Source organism: Pseudophryne corroboree, unplaced genomic scaffold (genome assembly GCF_028390025.1).
Source record: "Pseudophryne corroboree isolate aPseCor3 unplaced genomic scaffold, aPseCor3.hap2 scaffold_1682, whole genome shotgun sequence".
Taxonomy (NCBI): Eukaryota; Metazoa; Chordata; class Amphibia; order Anura; family Myobatrachidae; genus Pseudophryne; species Pseudophryne corroboree.
This window is the reverse complement of record NW_026968318.1, coordinates 84,975-104,386: the sequence shown is the minus strand read 5'-3', so window position 1 is coordinate 104,386 and position 19,412 is coordinate 84,975. Positions and strand designations below refer to the sequence as shown.

Here is a 19,412-nt window from a genome sequence, read left to right as displayed (position 1 = left end):
AAAAGACTGAAAATGAGTGGAAATTATGGTTATTGAGGTTAATAATACTATGGGATCAAAATGACCCCCAAATTCTATGATTTAAGCTGTTTTTTAGGGTTTTTTGAAAAAAACACCCGAATCCAAAACACACCCGAATCCGACAAAAAAATTTCGGTGAGGTTTTGCCAAAACGCGTCCGAACCCAAAACACGGCCGCGGAACCGAACCCAAAACCAAAACCCGAAAAATTTCCGGTGCACATCACTACTTAATTAGAACTTCGGTCAATGTGAATTAATTATTGGACTCAACCATGGTTATCCTTAAAACCCAGGGGTCTATTTAAGATCGATCTTAATCGATGTTGGGCTTCCAGGTTGAAAAAAACACACATTTACTAACATTTTAAAATTTATATAAAAAATCATCTGTTCGTAAATGCAGTGCACATGGTTTTGCCCAACTGCTAACAAAATTCCTGCTGCGATCAACTTGGAATTACCCCCATCGATTGATGTTTTCACACTGCTCGTTCCAACCCCAAAAACTATGAAGAGGATGGGGGCATATACGCAGGGTCCATCCTGTGCATGTGCCTACATTTTCTCCGGGTGCCCCGCAGAAAATGCGAATGCCTCTGCCTGTCAATCAATAGAGGGCGTACCTTCGCAGGTATATCGCGATCATGAGCCATGTCTCCCATTTTTGTCATTATAGGTGCTCTGTGAGCTGCTGACCATGCCCCAGCCCCTCTGTCTCCCGTGAATAGACATTCGGGCTTATTCAGACCAGATCGCTTCAATTTATTTTCACCCAGCGGGCAATCAGGTCTGCACTGCACATGCGTATGCGCCACAATGCGTAGGTGCACAAGAAGATTGACAAGAAGAGGGTGTTTGTGTGGGTGGCAACTGAATGTTTCTAGGGAGTGTCCGGAAAAACACTGGAGGGACCCGGCGTTTTGTGGGAGGATTTGTGACGTCACCTCAATGGCTGAGTAAGTGCTGAGCTGTGCAGCTCTTGTGCACATGTGATCACACACCTGCACAGCAAATTTTCCCTTCCGCTGTAGGCGGCAACCACCTGATCACAGGGATGCAAAAAACACACCCTAGCGATCAGATCTGAATTACCCACAATGTGCATATTTGCAGAGCAACAAGCTACAGGGAGCCTTCCACCCCCCCCCCCTTCCCCATGACTATGGGACACTGGGGGGGGGGGGGGTTGTTTGGGTTAGCTGGACATTCCCAAAAAAAGTGACTGTCCTGCAAAAATTGGGTTAGTTGGGAGGTATGTGCAAATACATTTATTGTTTTGCATGCAGGGTAAATACTGGCTTCTTTGACATTTAGCCACAAATGCTGCACAGTTGAATTACAGTATTACACTGCAATTAACAGTTATGCTAGGACATTCCTTCTCCCAAAATATACCTCTCTTTGCATGTTACATCTGTCCCACAGTGGCGTGCGGTGAGGTCAGTGGCTAGTGAGGCACTACAGCCATGATGTCCGCCGAATCCTGCCGATGACCCTTAGCCAATGCCCGCTACTGCCTCTGAGCCGAAACCCACTGCCACCGCCAATGGCTTACAAACTCTCCCACAATCAACTGACCCAGCCCTCCACCACTAATTTCTATCTCAGTCCGATGCCGCCAATGCCCGCTGCCTGCCTGCTCATTGTTCTTGTGATATATTATAAATTTTTAAAGAAAAAAAATGAGTGTTTGGGACTGGGAAGGGTGAGGGAGGAGGACATGAATGCAATTTTGTTGTCCAGGGCTTCCATTAACTTAAAGGAGAAGGGTCTGAATGGGTTAAAAAAAATGTGTGAGGACCCCCCTCCTTAGTATAACCAGCCTCTTTGAGCCGGTCCTGGTTATTTAAATACTGGGGGAAAAATTGGACAGAGGTTCCCCGTATTTAGACAACCAGCACCGGGCTCTTAGACGGGTCCTGGTTCCAAAAATACGTGGGACAAAATATGTAGTGGTCCCCCATATTTTTAAAACCAGCACCGGGCTCCACTAGCCAGAGAGATAATGCCACAGCCAGGGGACACTTTTATGTAGGTCCCTGCGGCCCTGGCATTACCCCTCCAACTAGTCACCCCTGGCCGGGGTTCCCTGGAGGAGTGGGGATCCCTGAAATCAAGAGGTTCCTCCCCTCGAGGCACCCAAGGGCCAGGGGTGAAGCCCGAGGCTGTCCCCAGCACCCCTGGGTGGTGGGTGCCGGGCTGATAGCCATATGTGTAAAAAAAGAATATTGTTTTTTTTGTTGTGGAACTACAAGGCCCAGCAAGCCTCCCCCACTTGCTGGTACTTGGAGAACCTCAAGTACCAGCAGGCGGGGAAATAACGGGCTCGCTGGTACCTGTAGTTCTACAACAACAAAAAATACCCAAATAAAAACACAAACACACACACCGTGACAGTAAAATTATTGAGACAGGCTGTAGCATGTGGATGCATGTAACCCTATAAAAGTGATGGATTGGGTGACTATTACAATACCCACTGTTGCTGTCTGAAAAATGATGGATATATAGATTGCTCTGCCGAGATATGTTTTTTTTCTAAAATGCACCACAGGTATGGATGGATAGTATACTTGACGACACAGAGGTAGGTAGAGCAGTGGCCTACTGTACCGTACTGCTATATATTATATTATTTATTATTATTATCCTTTATTTATATGGCGCCACAAGGGTTCCGCAGCACTAAATTACAGAGTACATAAACAAATAATCAAACAGGAAAACAGCAACTTACAGTTGATGACAATATAGGACAAGTACAGGGTAAATAAACATAGCTACATCAGCAGATGACACTGGAATAAGTATCAGGTGGCAGAAGACTGCTGGATTTGGTGCAGCTGAAGATTATTAAAGTAAGAAAAGAGTAAGCACATGAGGGAAGAGGGCCCTGCTCATGAGAGCTTACATTCTAAAGGGGAGGGGTAGACAGACAGGGGTGAGACAGATGGGGTACATAGAGAGCGTGGAACAGAGGTTTAGGATGAGATTTGGCTGGGTTTGGTGAAGAAGTGGGTCTTGAGAGCCCATTTGAAGTTTTGTAGAGAGGTGGAGAGTCTGAGGGGGAGAGGTAGGGAATTCCAGAGAAGTGGTGCAGCACGTGAAAAATCTTGGAGGTAGGAGTGGGAGGAAGTAATCCGTAGGCAGTAGAGTCGGCTTGCATTAGCAGAGCGAAGAGGACGGGTGGGAGTGTAAAGCGAGATAAGATCAGAGATGTAGATGGGAGAGGAGTGGGTGAGGGTTTTGTAAGCAAGTGTGAGAAGCTTGAAATGGATTCTGAAAGGGAAGGGGAGCCAGTGAAGGACTAGTAAGAAAGGAGAGGTGGACGTAGTGCATTTGGTGAGGAAAATGAGCCGGGCAGCAGCATTGAGGATAGATTGGAGTGGAGAGAGGTATTTGTCAGGAATGCCAGTCAGGAGGAGATTACAGTAGTCCAGTCTGGAGATGACCAGTGAGTGGATAAGAGTCTTAGTAGCATCCTGGGTCAGAAAGGGTCTGATCCTGGAAATATTTTTTAGATGAAAACGGCAGGTTTGTGAGAGGTGCTGAATGTGTGGTTTGAAGGAGAGGGAGGAGTCAAGGATTACTCCAAGACAGCGCACTTGGGGGGTAGAGGAGATAGTAGTGCCATCAATAGATAATGAGATTGTAGGAGGTGAGGTTATGCGGGAGGGAGGGAAGATGATCAGCTCGGTCTTAGACATGTTAAGTTTAAGAAAGCGCTGGGACATCCAGGAAGAGATAGCAGAGAGACAGTTGGAGATACGAGTGAGGAGAGTAGGGGAGAGGTCTGGAGAGGAAAGATAGATTTGAGTGTCATCAGCATAGAGATGATATTGGAAACCAAAAGAACTAATGAGCTTACCTAGTGAGGACGTATAGAGAGAGAAGAGGACCAAGGACAGAACCTTGGGGTACCCCTACAGTTAGTGGAAGTGAGGGGGAGGTGGAGTCATGAGAGGAGACAGAGAATGAACGGTCAGAAAGGTAGGACGACAACCAAGAGAGGGCAGTGTTACGCAGACCAATGGAGTGAAGGATTTGCAGTAGGAGAGGATGGTCCACAGTGTCAAAAGCAGCAGAGAGATCAAGTAGAATAAGTAGAGAGTAGTGTCCCTTAGATTTAGCAGCATGGAGGTCATTGCATACTTTTGTAAGGGCAGTTTCAGTGGAGTGGAGAGTACGGAAGCCAGACTGGAATGGGTCAAGCAGTGAGTGTGAGGAAAGAAAGGAAGTAAGGCGGTTGTAGACAATACGCTCAAGGAGTTTGGAGGCAAAAGGGAGAAGAGAGATGGGTCGGTAGTTGGAGAGAGTGTTTGAATCAAGGGTAGGTTTTTTTAAGAATAGGAGAGATGAGAGCGTGCTTGAAGGCAGAGGGGACAGTGCCTGATGAGAGGGAGAGATTGAGAAGGTGGGAAAGATGGGAACAAGCAGAAGAAGAGATGTGGCAGAGGAGGCAGGAGGGGATAGGGTCAAGTGGGGAGGTGGTGAGGGGACAGGAACGAATGAGGGCCATGACTTCCTCTCCAGATGCATGGGAGAAAGATGACAGAGTTGGTGCGAGGGATGGGGAGGGTTGGTAAGGGATGGGAGAAGGCTGGTTACTGATAGTCTGGTGTGATGTGATGCCCTGACGTATGGAGTCAATTTTGGATGTGAAGTAAGTGGCAAAGTCAAGAGCAGAGAGTGAGGAAGGGAGACGAGGTGGAGGTGGGCAGAGGAGTGAGTTGAGAGTGGCAAAGAGGCGCCGGGGGTTGGAAGACTGGGAGGAGATGAGGTTCTTGAAGTATGACTGTTTAGCAAGAGAAAGGGCAGCACTGAAGGATGAGAGCATAAGTTTGAAATGGAGGAAGTCTGCCTTAGAGCGTGATTTCCTCCAGTGTCGCTCAGCAGTACGTGAGCATTTTTGCAGATATCTGGTGCATTTGGTGTGCCAGGGTTGAGGTGTTAATTTGCGAGGGTGAACAGTGGTTGGTGGAGCAACAGAGTCAAGAGCAGAAGTAAGGGAAGCATTGTATGTGGAAGTGGCTTGTTCAGGGCATGAGAGAGAGAGAGAATAGGAGAGAGAAGTGAGTCAAACAGGGAGGAAAGGAATGTGGTGTCAATAGCTTCAATGTTACGCTTAGTGATGGTAGCCTTAGGAGGTTGAGATGGGGAAGTCGAGAGAGATAGGTTGAAGGAGAGCAGGTGGTGGTCAGAGAGGGGAAATGGGGAGTTGGAAAAATCAGAAATATCACAGCGGTGAGTGAAGACCAGATCCAGTGAGCTCCCATTCACATGGGAGGGTGAGGAGGTCCACTGGGAGAGACCAAGTGAAGAGGTGAGGTTAAGGAGTTTAGAGGCAGGGGATTGTGTGGGGATGTCAATAGGGATGTTGAAATCGCCTAGGATAATGGTGGGAATGTCAGAAGAGAGGAAGTGAGGAAGCCAGGAAGCAAAGTTGTCGATTAATTTGGAAGCAGTGCCAGGGGGGCGGTAAATGACAGCTACTCTAAGATGGACTGGTTGGAAGAGACATATGGAGTGGACCTCAAATGTAGATAATATAAGGGATGGTTCTGGTGGTATGAGTTGGTAGGAGTAACTAGAAGGTAAAAGGACCCCAACACCACCCCCATGGCGACCCCCAGGTCGGGGGGTGTGTGTGAATGTAAGGCCCCCAGCAGAGAGAGCAGCAGCAGAAGTAGTGTCAGAGGGCGTAATCCAAGTTTCAGTAATGGCTAGTAGGTGTAGGGAGTTGGAAATGAAAAGGTCATGAGTGGGGACCAGTTTGTTACAAACGGATCTGGCATTCCAGAGGGCACAGGATAGGGGGTATGAGTTTGTGGGAGAGATGTGAATTAGATTTTCAGGGTTGCTGTAGCGATGAGGTGGGATTAACTTTGAGGGCAGGGATGAGAGAGTAGTGATGGTACGGGTGCCTGAGATAGGAGGGGAAACTGCAGGAGGTGGGCAGGGAGGGAGGTCAGTGTGATGTGGATGGGGGTGTGGGGAGGTGACAGGGAAGGGAGAGAGGGAGCAGGGCTGAGTTGTGGGGTAGCAGGACCATGGGGCAGAGGTGAATGAAAGTGGGGTAACAGGAAAGGTGGGGGAAGGAAACAGAGGGATGGAGGGGAGACAGAGGAGGAGGTGGAGGAGACTAGGGGGGGAAGGATAAAGATACATTATTAGGTAGACACTGAGTGATGTGGGGAGTATAAGAAAGCATTCACATAGTGTTAAGAAGGTAAATAGGTTGAGGGAAAGTGGAAGTAGGAGAGGAGACTGTAAGGGAATCCGAGCAGAAGAATTGTAGAAATGCAGGTGAGAAAAGCAGTGTAGGCTCAATTTAGTATGAAATGAGTCAAAAGCGTAGATAAAGTGGGTGCAGAAATGTATTTGGAGTGTAAGAAATGAAAGGATTGTGAGAGGTTTAAGAAGCAATGGTAATTATGTTAGATGTTTTAAGTGTTTGCAGGTAAAATTGCATTGGTGCAGCTGTGCTTAAAAAACAAAATTACAATAATACAGATACAGGCATTTGTAGGTGAAATGGATGGTTTATGAAATGTAAGGTAGTTCTGTGCTATGTAATCAGATGCAACAATCAGGAGGTGAGTGATCTGAGGAGTAAGTGACTCACATTTGTTATTAGTTCTTCAGTTTTCTTTGTTTTGTTAGATTGGTGTGCTTCTGTTTTCCTTCTTTTTCACTTCGATTGAACGCTAATTGAACACTGCTGTTATGTGTCAATTTTATCACGCTTTTATAAAAATGCACGCTTAGATCAATAAATGCACAGCCAAATGGCTTTGCACAGCCTACACCATTGGACTTAAGTAGAAGACTATTACAAGTGAAACCAATAATTTAAATCTGTAACCACACCCCACCCCCTCAAATGCCAGGCAATAAATTACCTTAAAAACAACAACCAGGCATTCCACAAAGATTAAACTGGGTCTATATCATTCAAAACTTTAAAAAAGTACTTCAAAATCACATACTATGCAATAATGTTTCAATTTGCATTACCCAGTAGAATTAGCTTTGCATATATAGATATAGTGCAGCAGAATAGATTGGTGGTTGTAGTCAATTGTAATTACCCAGCAGAATTAGCTTTGCATATATAGATATAGTGCAGCAGAATAGATTGGTGGTTGTAGTCAATTGTAATTACCTGTAGGTGACAAGAAGAGAAGAAACGTCAATTCACAATCGATATCAGCTGAAGATAAATTAACGCTGATTGAACGCTGCGTTATGTGTCAATTTTATCACGCTTTGATAAAAATGCATGCTTAGATCAATAAATGCACAGCCAAACAGCTTTGCACATCCTACACCATTGGACTTAAGTAGAAGTCTGGTGGTCAGCAAAATTTTGCACTGTCCTCCTACTATATATAGTGCGCACAACTACTAAAATACACCACAGGTATGGATGGATAGTATACTTGACGACACAGAGGTAGGTAGAGCAGTGGCCTACTGTACCGTATTGCTATATATTATATACTGGTGGTCAGCAAAATTCTGCCCTGTCCTCCTACTATATATACTGTGCACAACTACTAAAATACACCACAGGTATGGATGGATAGTATACTTGACGACACAGAGGTAGGTAGAGCAGTGGCCTACTGTATCGTACTGCTATATATTATATACTGGTGGTCAGCAAAATTCTGCCCTGTCCTCATACTATATAATACAATGCAGCACAGATATGGAGCATTTTTCAGGCAGAGAACGTAGATATTTTCAGCACACTGAGCACAGATATTTGCAAGCACACTGAGCACAGATATTTGCAGCACACTGAACACAGAAACTGAGAAAACGCTGCACGTCCTCTCCCTATCATCTCCAATGCACAAGTGAAAATGGCGGCGACTCGTGGCTCCTTATATAGAATAGAATAGCTGCTGACGGGCACGATTGAGGGAGGAAAGGGACATTTGAATCCAGCCCATAGATGCAATGTGAATATGTAATTTGTACCTTCCTATCTTAAAATGTATATACAGTGTATATGTCACAACTGAGGGCCTGAGCTGACTGGAGGCAGCCTCAGTTGTAGGGGCTGAGGTGTAGTGGAACCTGGGAGGTTGTATCAGATCCCTGGACATGTAAGTTAAATGTAGAAGAATTGCCCGAAGGCGTGCCCACGACAACCAGGATAAAAGTCAATGATGTTTATTTTGACAAACTCCATGCATGACAGCAGTAATAAAAGAGAAACATAAAATCAGCAGAGAAATAATACAGTTCCTGGGTACTACAGGAGGACAAGGACCACAGGGCTCTGGTAGTATGAGACAGTTCTTATTATCTTCTAGTTGGAAAGTCCTTACCAGGCCCGACTGTAGCAATGGAGATAGCCCAGGATCATACTAGCTGGTGTTCCAGGAAAAGCTGGGCTGCTGTGGATAAAATGGCTGCTGTGGGTACTGGCTGAAACCAGACTGATGTAAGCACGGAGTGGATTGCTGGATGGAACCAGCCAAATAATAAATGAAGCTTGAGAGCGATGAAATATGATTGATATATGGAGTTTGAGAGCGGTGAAATAATAGTGCCGGTGGTGAGTGGTAATCTGCGGAAATGATACCGGCACTTTAAGAAGAGCTGATCTCTGCTGGAAGCTAGGCTGGAAGCAGGTAAATCTGTAACTGGAAACAGATGAGTCCCAGAGGACTGGAGAGTCAGGCTGCACCGCAGGTGGTAGACTAGAGCGGGTCTCTTTAGTGGAGGTTTGGAGATGGTAACTGGAACCTGGAAAACAACCACGGGAGAGAGACAAACTGGAACTAGGTTTGACAACCAAATCACTGACGCCTTCCTTGCTCAGGCACAGAATACTTATACCTGCAGCAAGGAAGGGATTGGCTAGGCAATTATGCAGATTACAATGGAAACAGCGGATTGGTGGAAATGAACAGGTGACAGAATCCAACATGGCTGCGCCCATACAGACACTTGGAGGGAAGATTGGTTTGATAATCCATGTGGGAACTTTAACAGCAATGGCGGCGCCGGCCACAGTAAACAGGAGACGCCAGACTGATGAGTGCACATTTGAACCACGCGGGCAACAGCGGAGGCCGCGGCTGACATAAGCGCCACTCTGACATCCTGCATGCAAAAACTCAGGGACGGCGGCGGAGGCCGCGGGAGATGCCATTCAAGATGTAACATGGCGCCGCTGTGACAGCGTCTCAGAGTGACAGGAGAGGAGGCAGGAATGGGGACATCAGAATAACAGATGGGATCCGGTCCTGGAGCGCTGAGCCAGCCTTAGGAGGCATCTGAAAGGTAAGTTATGGCGTCCAGATACCCGGATCGTGACAGTATACACTAGAGGTCTTTCCGAACCCCCTAATCCTAACATTGTAATTTGCTTTAGGGCGCACCTCCAATTAGTCTAGTGTTTCTTGCTGCCTTTCCAATGAAGCAAGTTTAATTTAGTAATAGGTGAAAAACCATCCCTACAAAGGTGTTAATCAGAGACTTGGCTTTGTGGACACTTTTCAGAGAACAAATTTGTTAGCATAAAAATAAAGCCAGAAAATGAAGAGCTGTTTAATCACTCAATTGGATTTTTTTGCCAGCATATTTCTTTTTCTCTGCAACCCACTGCTAAATTGTGCTTCCTAGCTGTTTTTATAAAATCACTGAATCAAATCTAACTCTGATTACATCAGAGAAGGCCAGGTACCCTACACCATAAGAGGGGGTTTGAAATTTTGACTTTTCTACTTAAAGATCACCAAAATCTGATAACAAGGTCAATTACATCCCTGGGTGGGATTGAACCACCAACCTTTTGGTTAATAGCCATACACACTAACTGATTGCGCCACAGAGACACTTTGCAAAAGTACATACTGACAAAGGCTAATAAGCATTCATCTAAAACGTTTCCTAGAAAAACTTTAAAAAGTCAATAATCTGGAGAGTTTTTGTAAGATGTTTCTTCCATCAACCAACGAAGAAACACATTGGTACTTTCCCATGATGAGTGAGTGCTTCAGGATCTATTGCACTTACATGTGCAGCAGAGTACAGCAATGGAAGCATGCTGGGCACATAACCCAGAGGTAGGCAGATTGAAACTATCCTCTGCTATATGCATTTTTTTTGTTAATTAAAGTAATCCAAAACTGGGATTGATATGTTGGCTCTTTTATTTTTACTTACAGTACAATAACTTTTACCATTTTAATTTGTTTTAATAGTATATTGACAGTATTGTTTTCTTTCAAAAATCCACTTTATTTTCTTTACCCTATTATTAAAATGGTAATTGACAAAAACAAACTACATTGTCACCAGAAGAGCAATACAAAATGTACAAGTGATATATTAAAATCATCTTTCCAGCTTGAATTTCAATGATGCATTGGGGCAACGATTTTGTGAGAAACATTTTCACCCTTAAATAAAGATTTTCTTAATTCCTTACCTGTGTGCTAATTAGATATCACCTTGTTTTCACATTAAACAGACTTCCACATGAGAAAGCAGCAAGGATGCAGTGGCGTTAATGTTTCCTGGTGTCAACCTGTATTATTTCAGTAGACATTGAAATGAGGATGCATCTTGCTGCCTTTCCAATGAAGCAAGTTTAATTTAGTAATAGGTTAAAAACCATCCTTACAAAGGTGTTAATCAGAGACTTGGCTTTGTGGACACTTTTCAGAGAACAAATTTGTTAGCATAAAAATAAAGCCAGAAAATTAAGAGCTGTTTAATCACTCAATTGGATTTTTTTTGCCAGCATATTTCTTTTTCTCTGCAACCCACTGCTAAATTGTGCTTCCTAGCTGTTTTTATAAAATCACTGAATCAAATCTAACTCTGATTACATCAGAGAAGGCCAGGTACCCTACACCAGAACAGGGGGTTTGAAATTTTGACTTGTCTACTTAAAGATCACCAAAATCTGATAACAAGGTCAATTACGTCCCTGGGTGGGATTGAACCACCAACCTTTTGATTAGTAGCCAGACACACTAACCGATTGCGCCACAGAGACACTTTGCAAAAAGTACATACTGACAAAGGCTAATAAGCATACATCTAGAACGTTTCCTAGAAAAACTTTAAAAAGTCAATAATCTGGAGAGTTTTTGTAAGATGTTTCTTCCATCAACCAACGAAGAAACACATTGGTACTTTCTCATGATGACTGAGTGCTTCAGGATCTCTTGCACTTACATGTGCAGCAGAGTACTGCAATGGAAGCATGCTGGGCCCATAACCCAGAGGTAGGCAGATTGAAACTATCCTTTGCTATATGCATTTTTTTTTGTTAATTTAAGTAATCAAAACTGGGATTGATATTTTTGCTCTTTTATTTTTACTTAAAGTACAATAACTTTTACCATTTTAATTTGTTTTAATAGTATATTGACAGTATAGTTTTCTTTAAAAAACCCACTTAATTTTCTTTACCCTATTATTAAAAGGGTAATTGACAAAAACAAACTACATTGTCACCAGAAGAGCAATACAAAATGTACAAGTGATATATTAAAATCATCTTTCCAGCTTGAATTTCAATGATGCATTGGGGCAACGATTTTGTGAGAAACATCTTCACCCTTAAATAAAGATTTTCTTAATTCCTTACCTGTGTGCTAATTAGATATCACCTTGTTTTCACATTAAACAGACTTCTACATGAGAAAGCAGCAAGGATGCAGTGGCGTTAATGTTTCCTGGTGTCAACCTGTATTATTTCTGTAGACATTGAAATGAGGATGCATCTTGCTGCCTTTCCAATGAAGCAAGTTTAATTTAGTTATAGGTGAAAAACCATCCCTACAAAGGTGTTAATCAGAGACTTGGCTTTGTGGACACTTTTTAGAGAACAAATTTGTTAGCATAAAAATAAAGGCAGAAAATGAAGAGCTGTTTAATCACTCAATTGGATTTTTCTGCCAGCATATTTTTTTTCTCTGCAACCCATTGCTAAATTGTGCTTCCTAGCTGTTTTTATAAAATCACTGAATCAAATCTAACTCTGATTACATCAGAGAAGGCCAGGTACCCTACACCATAAGAGGGGATTTGAAATTTTGACTTGTCTACTTAAAGATCACCAAAATCTGATAACAAGGTCAATTACGTCCCTGGGTGGGATTGAACCACCAACCTTTTGGTTTATAGCCGTACACACTAACTGATTGCGCCACAGAGACACTTTGCAAAAGTACATACTGACAAAGGCTAATAAGCATTCATCTAAAACGTTTCCTAGAAAAACTTTAAAAAGTCAATAATCTGGAGAGTTTTTGTAAGATGTTTCTTCCATCCACCAACGAAGAAACACATTGGTACTTTCCCATGATGAGTGAGTGCTTCAGGATCTCTTGCACTTACATGTGCAGCAGAGTACTGCAATGGAAGCATGCTGGGCCCATAACCCAGAGGTAGGCAGATTAAAACTATCCTCTGCTATATGCATTTGTTTTGTTAATTAAAGTAATCCAAAACTGGGATTGATATTTTTGCTCTTTTATTTTTCATTAAAGTACAATAACTTTTACCATTTTAATTTGTTTTAATAGTATATTGAAAGTATTGTTTTCTTTTAAAAATCCACTTAATTTTCTTTACCCTATTATTAAAATGGTAATTGACAAAAACAAACTACATTGTCACCAGAAGAGCAATACAAAATGTACAAGTGATATATTAAAATCATCTTTCCAGCTTGAATTTCAATGATGCATTGGGGCAACGATTTTGTGAGAAACATTTTCACCCTTAAATAAAGATTTTCTTAATTCCTTACCTGTGTGCTAATTAGATATCACCTTGTTTTCACATTAAACAGACTTCCACATGAGAAAGCAGCAAGGATGCAGTGGCGTTAATGTTTCCTGGTGTCAACCTGTATTATTTCTGTAGACATTGAAATGAGGATGCATCTTGCTGCCTTTCCAATGAAGCAAGTTTAATTTAGTTATAGGTGAAAAACCATCCCTACAAAGGTGTTAATCAGAGACTTGGCTTTGTGGACACTTTTTAGAGAACAAATTTGTTAGCATAAAAATAAAGGCAGAAAATGAAGAGCTGTTTAATCACTCAATTGGATTTTTCTGCCAGCATATTTTTTTTCTCTGCAACCCATTGCTAAATTGTGCTTCCTAGCTGTTTTTATAAAATCACTGAATCAAATCTAACTCTGATTACATCAGAGAAGGCCAGGTACCCTACACCATAAGAGGGGATTTGAAATTTTGACTTGTCTACTTAAAGATCACCAAAATCTGATAACAAGGTCAATTACGTCCCTGGGTGGGATTGAACCACCAACCTTTTGGTTTATAGCCGTACACACTAACTGATTGCGCCACAGAGACACTTTGCAAAAGTACATACTGACAAAGGCTAATAAGCATTCATCTAAAACGTTTCCTAGAAAAACTTTAAAAAGTCAATAATCTGGAGAGTTTTTGTAAGATGTTTCTTCCATCCACCAACGAAGAAACACATTGGTACTTTCCCATGATGAGTGAGTGCTTCAGGATCTCTTGCACTTACATGTGCAGCAGAGTACTGCAATGGAAGCATGCTGGGCCCATAACCCAGAGGTAGGCAGATTAAAACTATCCTCTGCTATATGCATTTGTTTTGTTAATTAAAGTAATCCAAAACTGGGATTGATATTTTTGCTCTTTTATTTTTCATTAAAGTACAATAACTTTTACCATTTTAATTTGTTTTAATAGTATATTGAAAGTATTGTTTTCTTTTAAAAATCCACTTAATTTTCTTTACCCTATTATTAAAATGGTAATTGACAAAAACAAACTACATTGTCACCAGAAGAGCAATACAAAATGTACAAGTGATATATTAAAATCATCTTTCTAGCTTGAATTTCAATGATGCATTGGGGCAACGATTTTGTGAGAAACATTTTCACCCTTAAATAAAGATTTTCTTAATTCCTTACCTGTGTGCTAATTAGATATCACCTTGTTTTCACATTAAACAGACTTCCACATGAGAAAGCAGCAAGGATGCAGTGGCGTTAATGTTTCCTGGTGTCAACCTGTATTATTTCAGTAGACATTGAAATGAGGATGCATCTTGCTGCCTTTCCAATGAAGCAAGTTTATTTTAGTAATAGGTGAAAAACCATCCTTACAAAGGTGTTAATCAGAGACTTGGCTTTGTGGACACTTTTCAGAGAACAAATTTGTTAGCATAAAAATAAAGCCAGAAAATGAAGAGCTGTTTAATCACTCAATTGGATTTTTTTTGCCAGCATATTTCTTTTTCTCTGCAACCCACTGCTAAATTGTGCTTCCTAGCTGTTTTTATAAAATCACTGAATCAAATCTAACTCTGATTACATCAGAGAAGGCCAGGTACCCTACAACATAAGAGGGGGTTTGAAATTTTGACTTGTCTACTTAGAAATCACCAAATCTGATGACAAGGTCAATTACGTCCCTGGGTGGGATTGAACCACCAACCTTTTGGTTAATAGCCATAGACACTAACTGATTGCGCCACAGAGCCACTTTGCAAAAGTTCATACTGACAAAGGCTAATAAGCATTCATCTAAAACGTTTCCTAGAAAAACTTTAAAAAGTCAATAATCTGGAGAGTTTTTGTAAGATGTTTCTTCCATCAACCAACGAAGAAACACATTGGTACTTTCCCATGACGAGTGAGTGCTTCAGGATCTATTGCACTTACATGTGCAGCAGAGTACAGCAATGGAAGCATGCTGGGCACATAACCCAGAGGTAGGCAGATTGAAACTATCCTCTGCTATATGCATTTTTTTTTGTTAATTAAAGTAATCCAAAACTGGGATTGATATGTTGGCTCTTTTATTTTTACTTACAGTACAATAACTTTTACCATTTTAATTTGTTTAATAGTATATTGACAGTATTGTTCTCCCAGGGTGAGGTTCATTCATTGCATTCTGGGTATGCTGACCCCTGTGATTTCCCCAAATGTGGGAAACTCGACTGCATTATTTGTGGTAGTGGGGGACTGTGTTTGTGCTTTCCTCTGGTCAGCTCTGGTAAAAGTCAGATTTCTTTGTCTCAGATCTTCCTCTAGCCTTGTTCCTCTTTCGAGAGTTCCCTTGTGCTGCCTCAGTTGGATCTCCTTCACTTGACAGGGAAGTGCCCGAGCAGCGACCCTCCCCAGCTCTAGCCCAACTCCTACTTACCTGCCAGGTGAGATACTATGATCAGGAAGGTACTTCTCCCAGGGCAAGGCTCACCCATTGCACTCTGGGTGTGCTGCCCCTGTGATTTCCCCAAATGTGGGAAACTTGACTGCATAATTTGTATTTCCACTGGTCGGCTTTCATATAATTCAGATCTCTTTGTCTCAGGTCTCTCTCCAGCCTAGTTTGCTGTCTGTTTCCACTTCTTTTTTTTTTAGCCCCTCCCTTCTATACCCTTGTGCACTATCCTGACTTCTCCTCCTGTCTGCTTACTTTGGGCCTTCCAATGCACAATGCAAATTACAGGCAGTGCTGCAGGGCCCACACCCTTTTACTTGCCTTACAGAGCAGCTCTGGAGCTGTTACAGTGCCAAGCTGCTGCAAGAAATCAGCTTGAATGCTTCTGGGGCTGGGGCATTGCCAATATGAGCCCCACACCGAAGGAGGGTGGGGGTGTTTAATGCAAACTAAGGGTCATCCAAGCGCCGCAAAAGGCCGCCATGCCCTGCATACCCCTATTCTCTTTTCATATGCAGATTAGGGTTCCAGCCAACTTTGGCCCACTGCTTGGATGACATCACTGTATGCAAATCCGTCTTCTGCAGACCTTCCCCCAGGAATGCTTGTACTAGTTGTTGCATTTGGTTTGTTGTTTGGGGGTGCTTCAGTATTAGGCAGCCTTCTGTCCTCCCATGTTCATTTGAAAATAAGTGTTCTCCCTGCAGTTGTTGTCCCCAGATGAGAGTTCCCTTGTGCTGCCTCAGTTGAATCTCCTTTACTTGACAGAGATATGCCTGAGCAGCGAGGGCCCCCAGCCCTATCCCAAATCATACTTATTTTGCATAGGAGATACCATGGTCATGAAGATTGTTCTCCCAGGGTGAGGTTCATTCATTGCATTCTGGGTATGCTGACCCCTGTGATTTCCCCAAATGTGGGAAACTCGACTGCATTATTTGTGGTAGTGGGGGACTGTGTTTGTGCTTTCCTCTGGTCATCTCTGGTAAAAGTCAGATTTCTTTGTCTCAGATCTTCCTCTAGCCTTGTTCTTCTTTCGAGAGTTCCCTTGTGCTGCCTCAGTTGGATCTCCTTCACTTGACAGGGGGGTGCCCGAGCAGCGACCCTCCCCAGCTCTAGCCCAACTCCTACTTACCTGCCAGGTGAGATACTATGATCAGGAAGGTACTTCTCCCAGGGCAAGGCTCACCCATTGCACTCTGGGTGTGCTGCCCCTGTGATTTCCCCAAATGTGGGAAACTTGACTGCATAATTTGTATTTCCACTGGTCGGCTTTCATATAATTCAGATCTCTTTGTCTCAGGTCTCTCTCCAGCCTAGTTTGCTGTCTGTTTCCACTTCTTTTTTTTTTGAGCCCCTCCCTTCTATACCCTTGTGCACTATCCTAAATTCTCCTCCTGTCTGCTTACTTTGGGCCTTCCAATGCACAATGCAAATTACAGGCAGTGCTGCAGGGCCCACACCCTTTTACTTGCCTTACAGAGCAGCTCTGGAGCTGTTACAGTGCCAAGCTGCTGCAAGAAATCAGCTTGAATGCTTCTGGGGCTGGGGCATTGCCAATATGAGCCCCACACCGAAGGAGGGTGGGGGTGTTTAATGCAAACTAAGGGTCATCCAAGCGCCGCAAAAGGCCGCCATGCCCTGCATACCCCTATTCTCTTTTCATATGCAGATGAGGGTTCCAGCCAACTTTGGCCCACTGCTTGGATGACATCACTGTATGAAAATCCGTCTTCTGCAGACCTTCCCCCAGGAATGCTTGTACTAGTTGTTGTATTTGGTTTGTTGTTTGGGGGTGCTTCAGTATTAGGCAGCCTTCTGTCCTCCCATGTTCATTTGAAAATAAGTGTTCTCCCTGCAGTTGTTGTCCCCAGATGAGAGTTCCCTTGTGCTGCCTCAGTTGAATCTCCTTTACTTGACAGATATATGCCTGAGCAGCGGCCCTCCCCAGCCCTATCCCAAATCATACTTATTTTGCATAGGAGATACCATGGTCATGAAGATTGTTCTCCCAGGGTGAGGTTCATTCATTGCATTCTGGGTATGCTGACCCCTGTGATTTCCCCAAATGTGGGAAACTCGACTGCATTATTTGTGGTAGTGGGGGACTGTGTTTGTGCTTTCCTCTGGTCAGCTCTGGTAAAAGTCAGATTTCTTTGTCTCAGATCTTCCTCTAGCCTTGTTCTTCTTTCGAGAGTTCCCTTGTGCTGCCTCAGTTGGATCTCCTTCACTTGACAGGGGGGTGCCCGAGCAGCGACCCTCCCCAGCTCTAGCCCAACTCCTACTTACCTGCCAGGTGAGATACTATGATCAGGAAGGTACTTCTCCCAGGGCAAGGCTCACCCATTGCACTCTGGGTGTGCTGCCCCTGTGATTTCCCCAAATGTGGGAAACTTGACTGCATAATTTGTATTTCCACTGGTCGGCTTTCATATAATTCAGATCTCTTTGTCTCAGGTCTCTCTCCAGCCTAGTTTGCTGTCTGTTTCCACTTCTTTTTTTTTTGAGCCCCTCCCTTCTATACCCTTGTGCACTATCCTAAATTCTCCTCCTGTCTGCTTACTTTGGGCCTTCCAATGCACAATGCAAATTACAGGCAGTGCTGCAGGGCCCACACCCTTTTACTTGCCTTACAGAGCAGCTCTGGAGCTGTTACAGTGCCAAGCTGCTGCAAGAAATCAGCTTGAATGCTTCTGGGGCTGGGGCATTGCCAATATGAGCCCCACACCGAAGGAGGGTGGGGGTGTTTAATGCAAACTAAGGGTCATCCAAGCGCCGCAAAAGGCCGCCATGCCCTGCATACCCCTATTCTCTTTTCATATGCAGATGAGGGTTCCAGCCAACTTTGGCCCACTGCTTGGATGACATCACTGTATGAAAATCCGTCTTCTGCAGACCTTCCCCCAGGAATGCTTGTACTAGTTGTTGTATTTGGTTTGTTGTTTGGGGGTGCTTCAGTATTAGGCAGCCTTCTGTCCTCCCATGTTCATTTGAAAATAAGTGTTCTCCCTGCAGTTGTTGTCCCCAGATGAGAGTTCCCTTGTGCTGCCTCAGTTGAATCTCCTTTACTTGACAGAGATATGCCTGAGCAGCGGCCCTCCCCAGCCCTATCCCAAATCATACTTATTTTGCATAGGAGATACCATGGTCATGAAGATTGTTCTCCCAGGGTGAGGTTCATTCATTGCATTCTGGGTATGCTGACCCCTGTGATTTCCCCAAATGTGGGAAACTCGACTGCATTATTTGTGGTAGTGGGGGACTGTGTTTGTGCTTTCCTCTGGTCAGCTCTGGTAAAAGTCAGATTTCTTTGTCTCAGATCTTCCTCTAGCCTTGTTCTTCTTTCGAGAGTTCCCTTGTGCTGCCTCAGTTGGATCTCCTTCACTTGACAGGGGGGTGCCCGAGCAGCGACCCTCCCCAGCTCTAGCCCAACTCCTACTTACCTGCCAGGTGAGATACTATGATCAGGAAGGTACTTCTCCCAGGGCAAGGCTCACCCATTGCACTCTGGGTGTGCTGCCCCTGTGATTTCCCCAAATGTGGGAAACTTGACTGCATAATTTGTATTTCCACTGGTCGGCTTTCATATAATTCAGATCTCTTTGTCTCAGGTCTCTCTCCAGCCCAGTTTGCTGTCTGTTTCCACTTCTTTTTTTTTGGAGCACCTCCCTTCTATACCCTTGTGCACTATCCTGACTTCTCCTCCTGTCTGCTTACTTTGGGCCTTCCAATGCACAATGCAAATTACAGGCAGTGCTGCAGGGCCCACACCCTTTTACTTGCCTTACAGAGCAGCTCTGGAGCTGTTACAGTGCCAAGCTGCTGCAAGAAATCAGCTTGAATGCTTCTGGGGCTGGGGCATTGCCAATATGAGCTCCACACCGAAGGAGGGTGGGGGTGTTTAATGCAAACTAAGGGTCATCCAAGCGCCGCAAAAGGCCGCCATGCCCTGCATACCCCTATTCTCTTTTCATATGCAGATGAGGGTTCCAGCCAACTTTGGCCCACTGCTTGGATGACATCACTGTATGCAAATCCGTCTTCTGCAGATCTTCCCCCAGGAATGCTTGTACTAGTTGTTGCATTTGGTTTGTTGTTTGGGGGTGCTTCAGTATTAGGCAGCCTTCTGTCCTCCCATGTTCATTTGAAAATAAGTGTTCTCCCTGCAGTTGTT

At 43.8% G+C, this 19,412-nt stretch overlaps 8 non-coding genes and 1 pseudogene across 8 annotated transcripts; 8 read left to right on the top strand and 1 right to left on the bottom strand.

Annotated features, from left to right (window-relative positions):
• Positions 1-10,975: 10,975 nt before the first annotated feature.
• Positions 10,976-11,049, bottom strand: TRNAS-ACU (transfer RNA serine (anticodon ACU)). The gene has a single exon. It is a non-coding gene; the product is annotated as a tRNA-Ser (tRNA).
• A 3,868-nt stretch (positions 11,050-14,917) lies between these two features.
• LOC135001950 (U1 spliceosomal RNA) lies at positions 14,918-15,060 on the top strand (annotated as a pseudogene).
• A 152-nt stretch (positions 15,061-15,212) lies between these two features.
• Positions 15,213-15,375, top strand: LOC135001942 (U1 spliceosomal RNA). The gene has a single exon (XR_010203255.1). It is a non-coding gene; the product is annotated as a U1 spliceosomal RNA (small nuclear RNA).
• A 674-nt stretch (positions 15,376-16,049) lies between these two features.
• Positions 16,050-16,213, top strand: LOC135001910 (U1 spliceosomal RNA). Its single transcript, XR_010203224.1, has one exon. It is a non-coding gene; the product is annotated as a U1 spliceosomal RNA (small nuclear RNA).
• Positions 16,214-16,365: 152 nt separating this feature from the next.
• LOC135001941 (U1 spliceosomal RNA) lies at positions 16,366-16,528 on the top strand. The gene has a single exon (XR_010203254.1). It is a non-coding gene; the product is annotated as a U1 spliceosomal RNA (small nuclear RNA).
• A 675-nt stretch (positions 16,529-17,203) lies between these two features.
• On the top strand, positions 17,204-17,367 carry LOC135001909 (U1 spliceosomal RNA). The gene has a single exon (XR_010203223.1). It is a non-coding gene; the product is annotated as a U1 spliceosomal RNA (small nuclear RNA).
• Positions 17,368-17,519: 152 nt separating this feature from the next.
• On the top strand, positions 17,520-17,682 carry LOC135001940 (U1 spliceosomal RNA). Its single transcript, XR_010203253.1, has one exon. It is a non-coding gene; the product is annotated as a U1 spliceosomal RNA (small nuclear RNA).
• A 675-nt stretch (positions 17,683-18,357) lies between these two features.
• Positions 18,358-18,521, top strand: LOC135001908 (U1 spliceosomal RNA). Its single transcript, XR_010203222.1, has one exon. It is a non-coding gene; the product is annotated as a U1 spliceosomal RNA (small nuclear RNA).
• A 152-nt stretch (positions 18,522-18,673) lies between these two features.
• LOC135001939 (U1 spliceosomal RNA) lies at positions 18,674-18,836 on the top strand. The gene has a single exon (XR_010203252.1). It is a non-coding gene; the product is annotated as a U1 spliceosomal RNA (small nuclear RNA).
• The last annotated feature ends 576 nt before the right edge of the window (positions 18,837-19,412 follow it).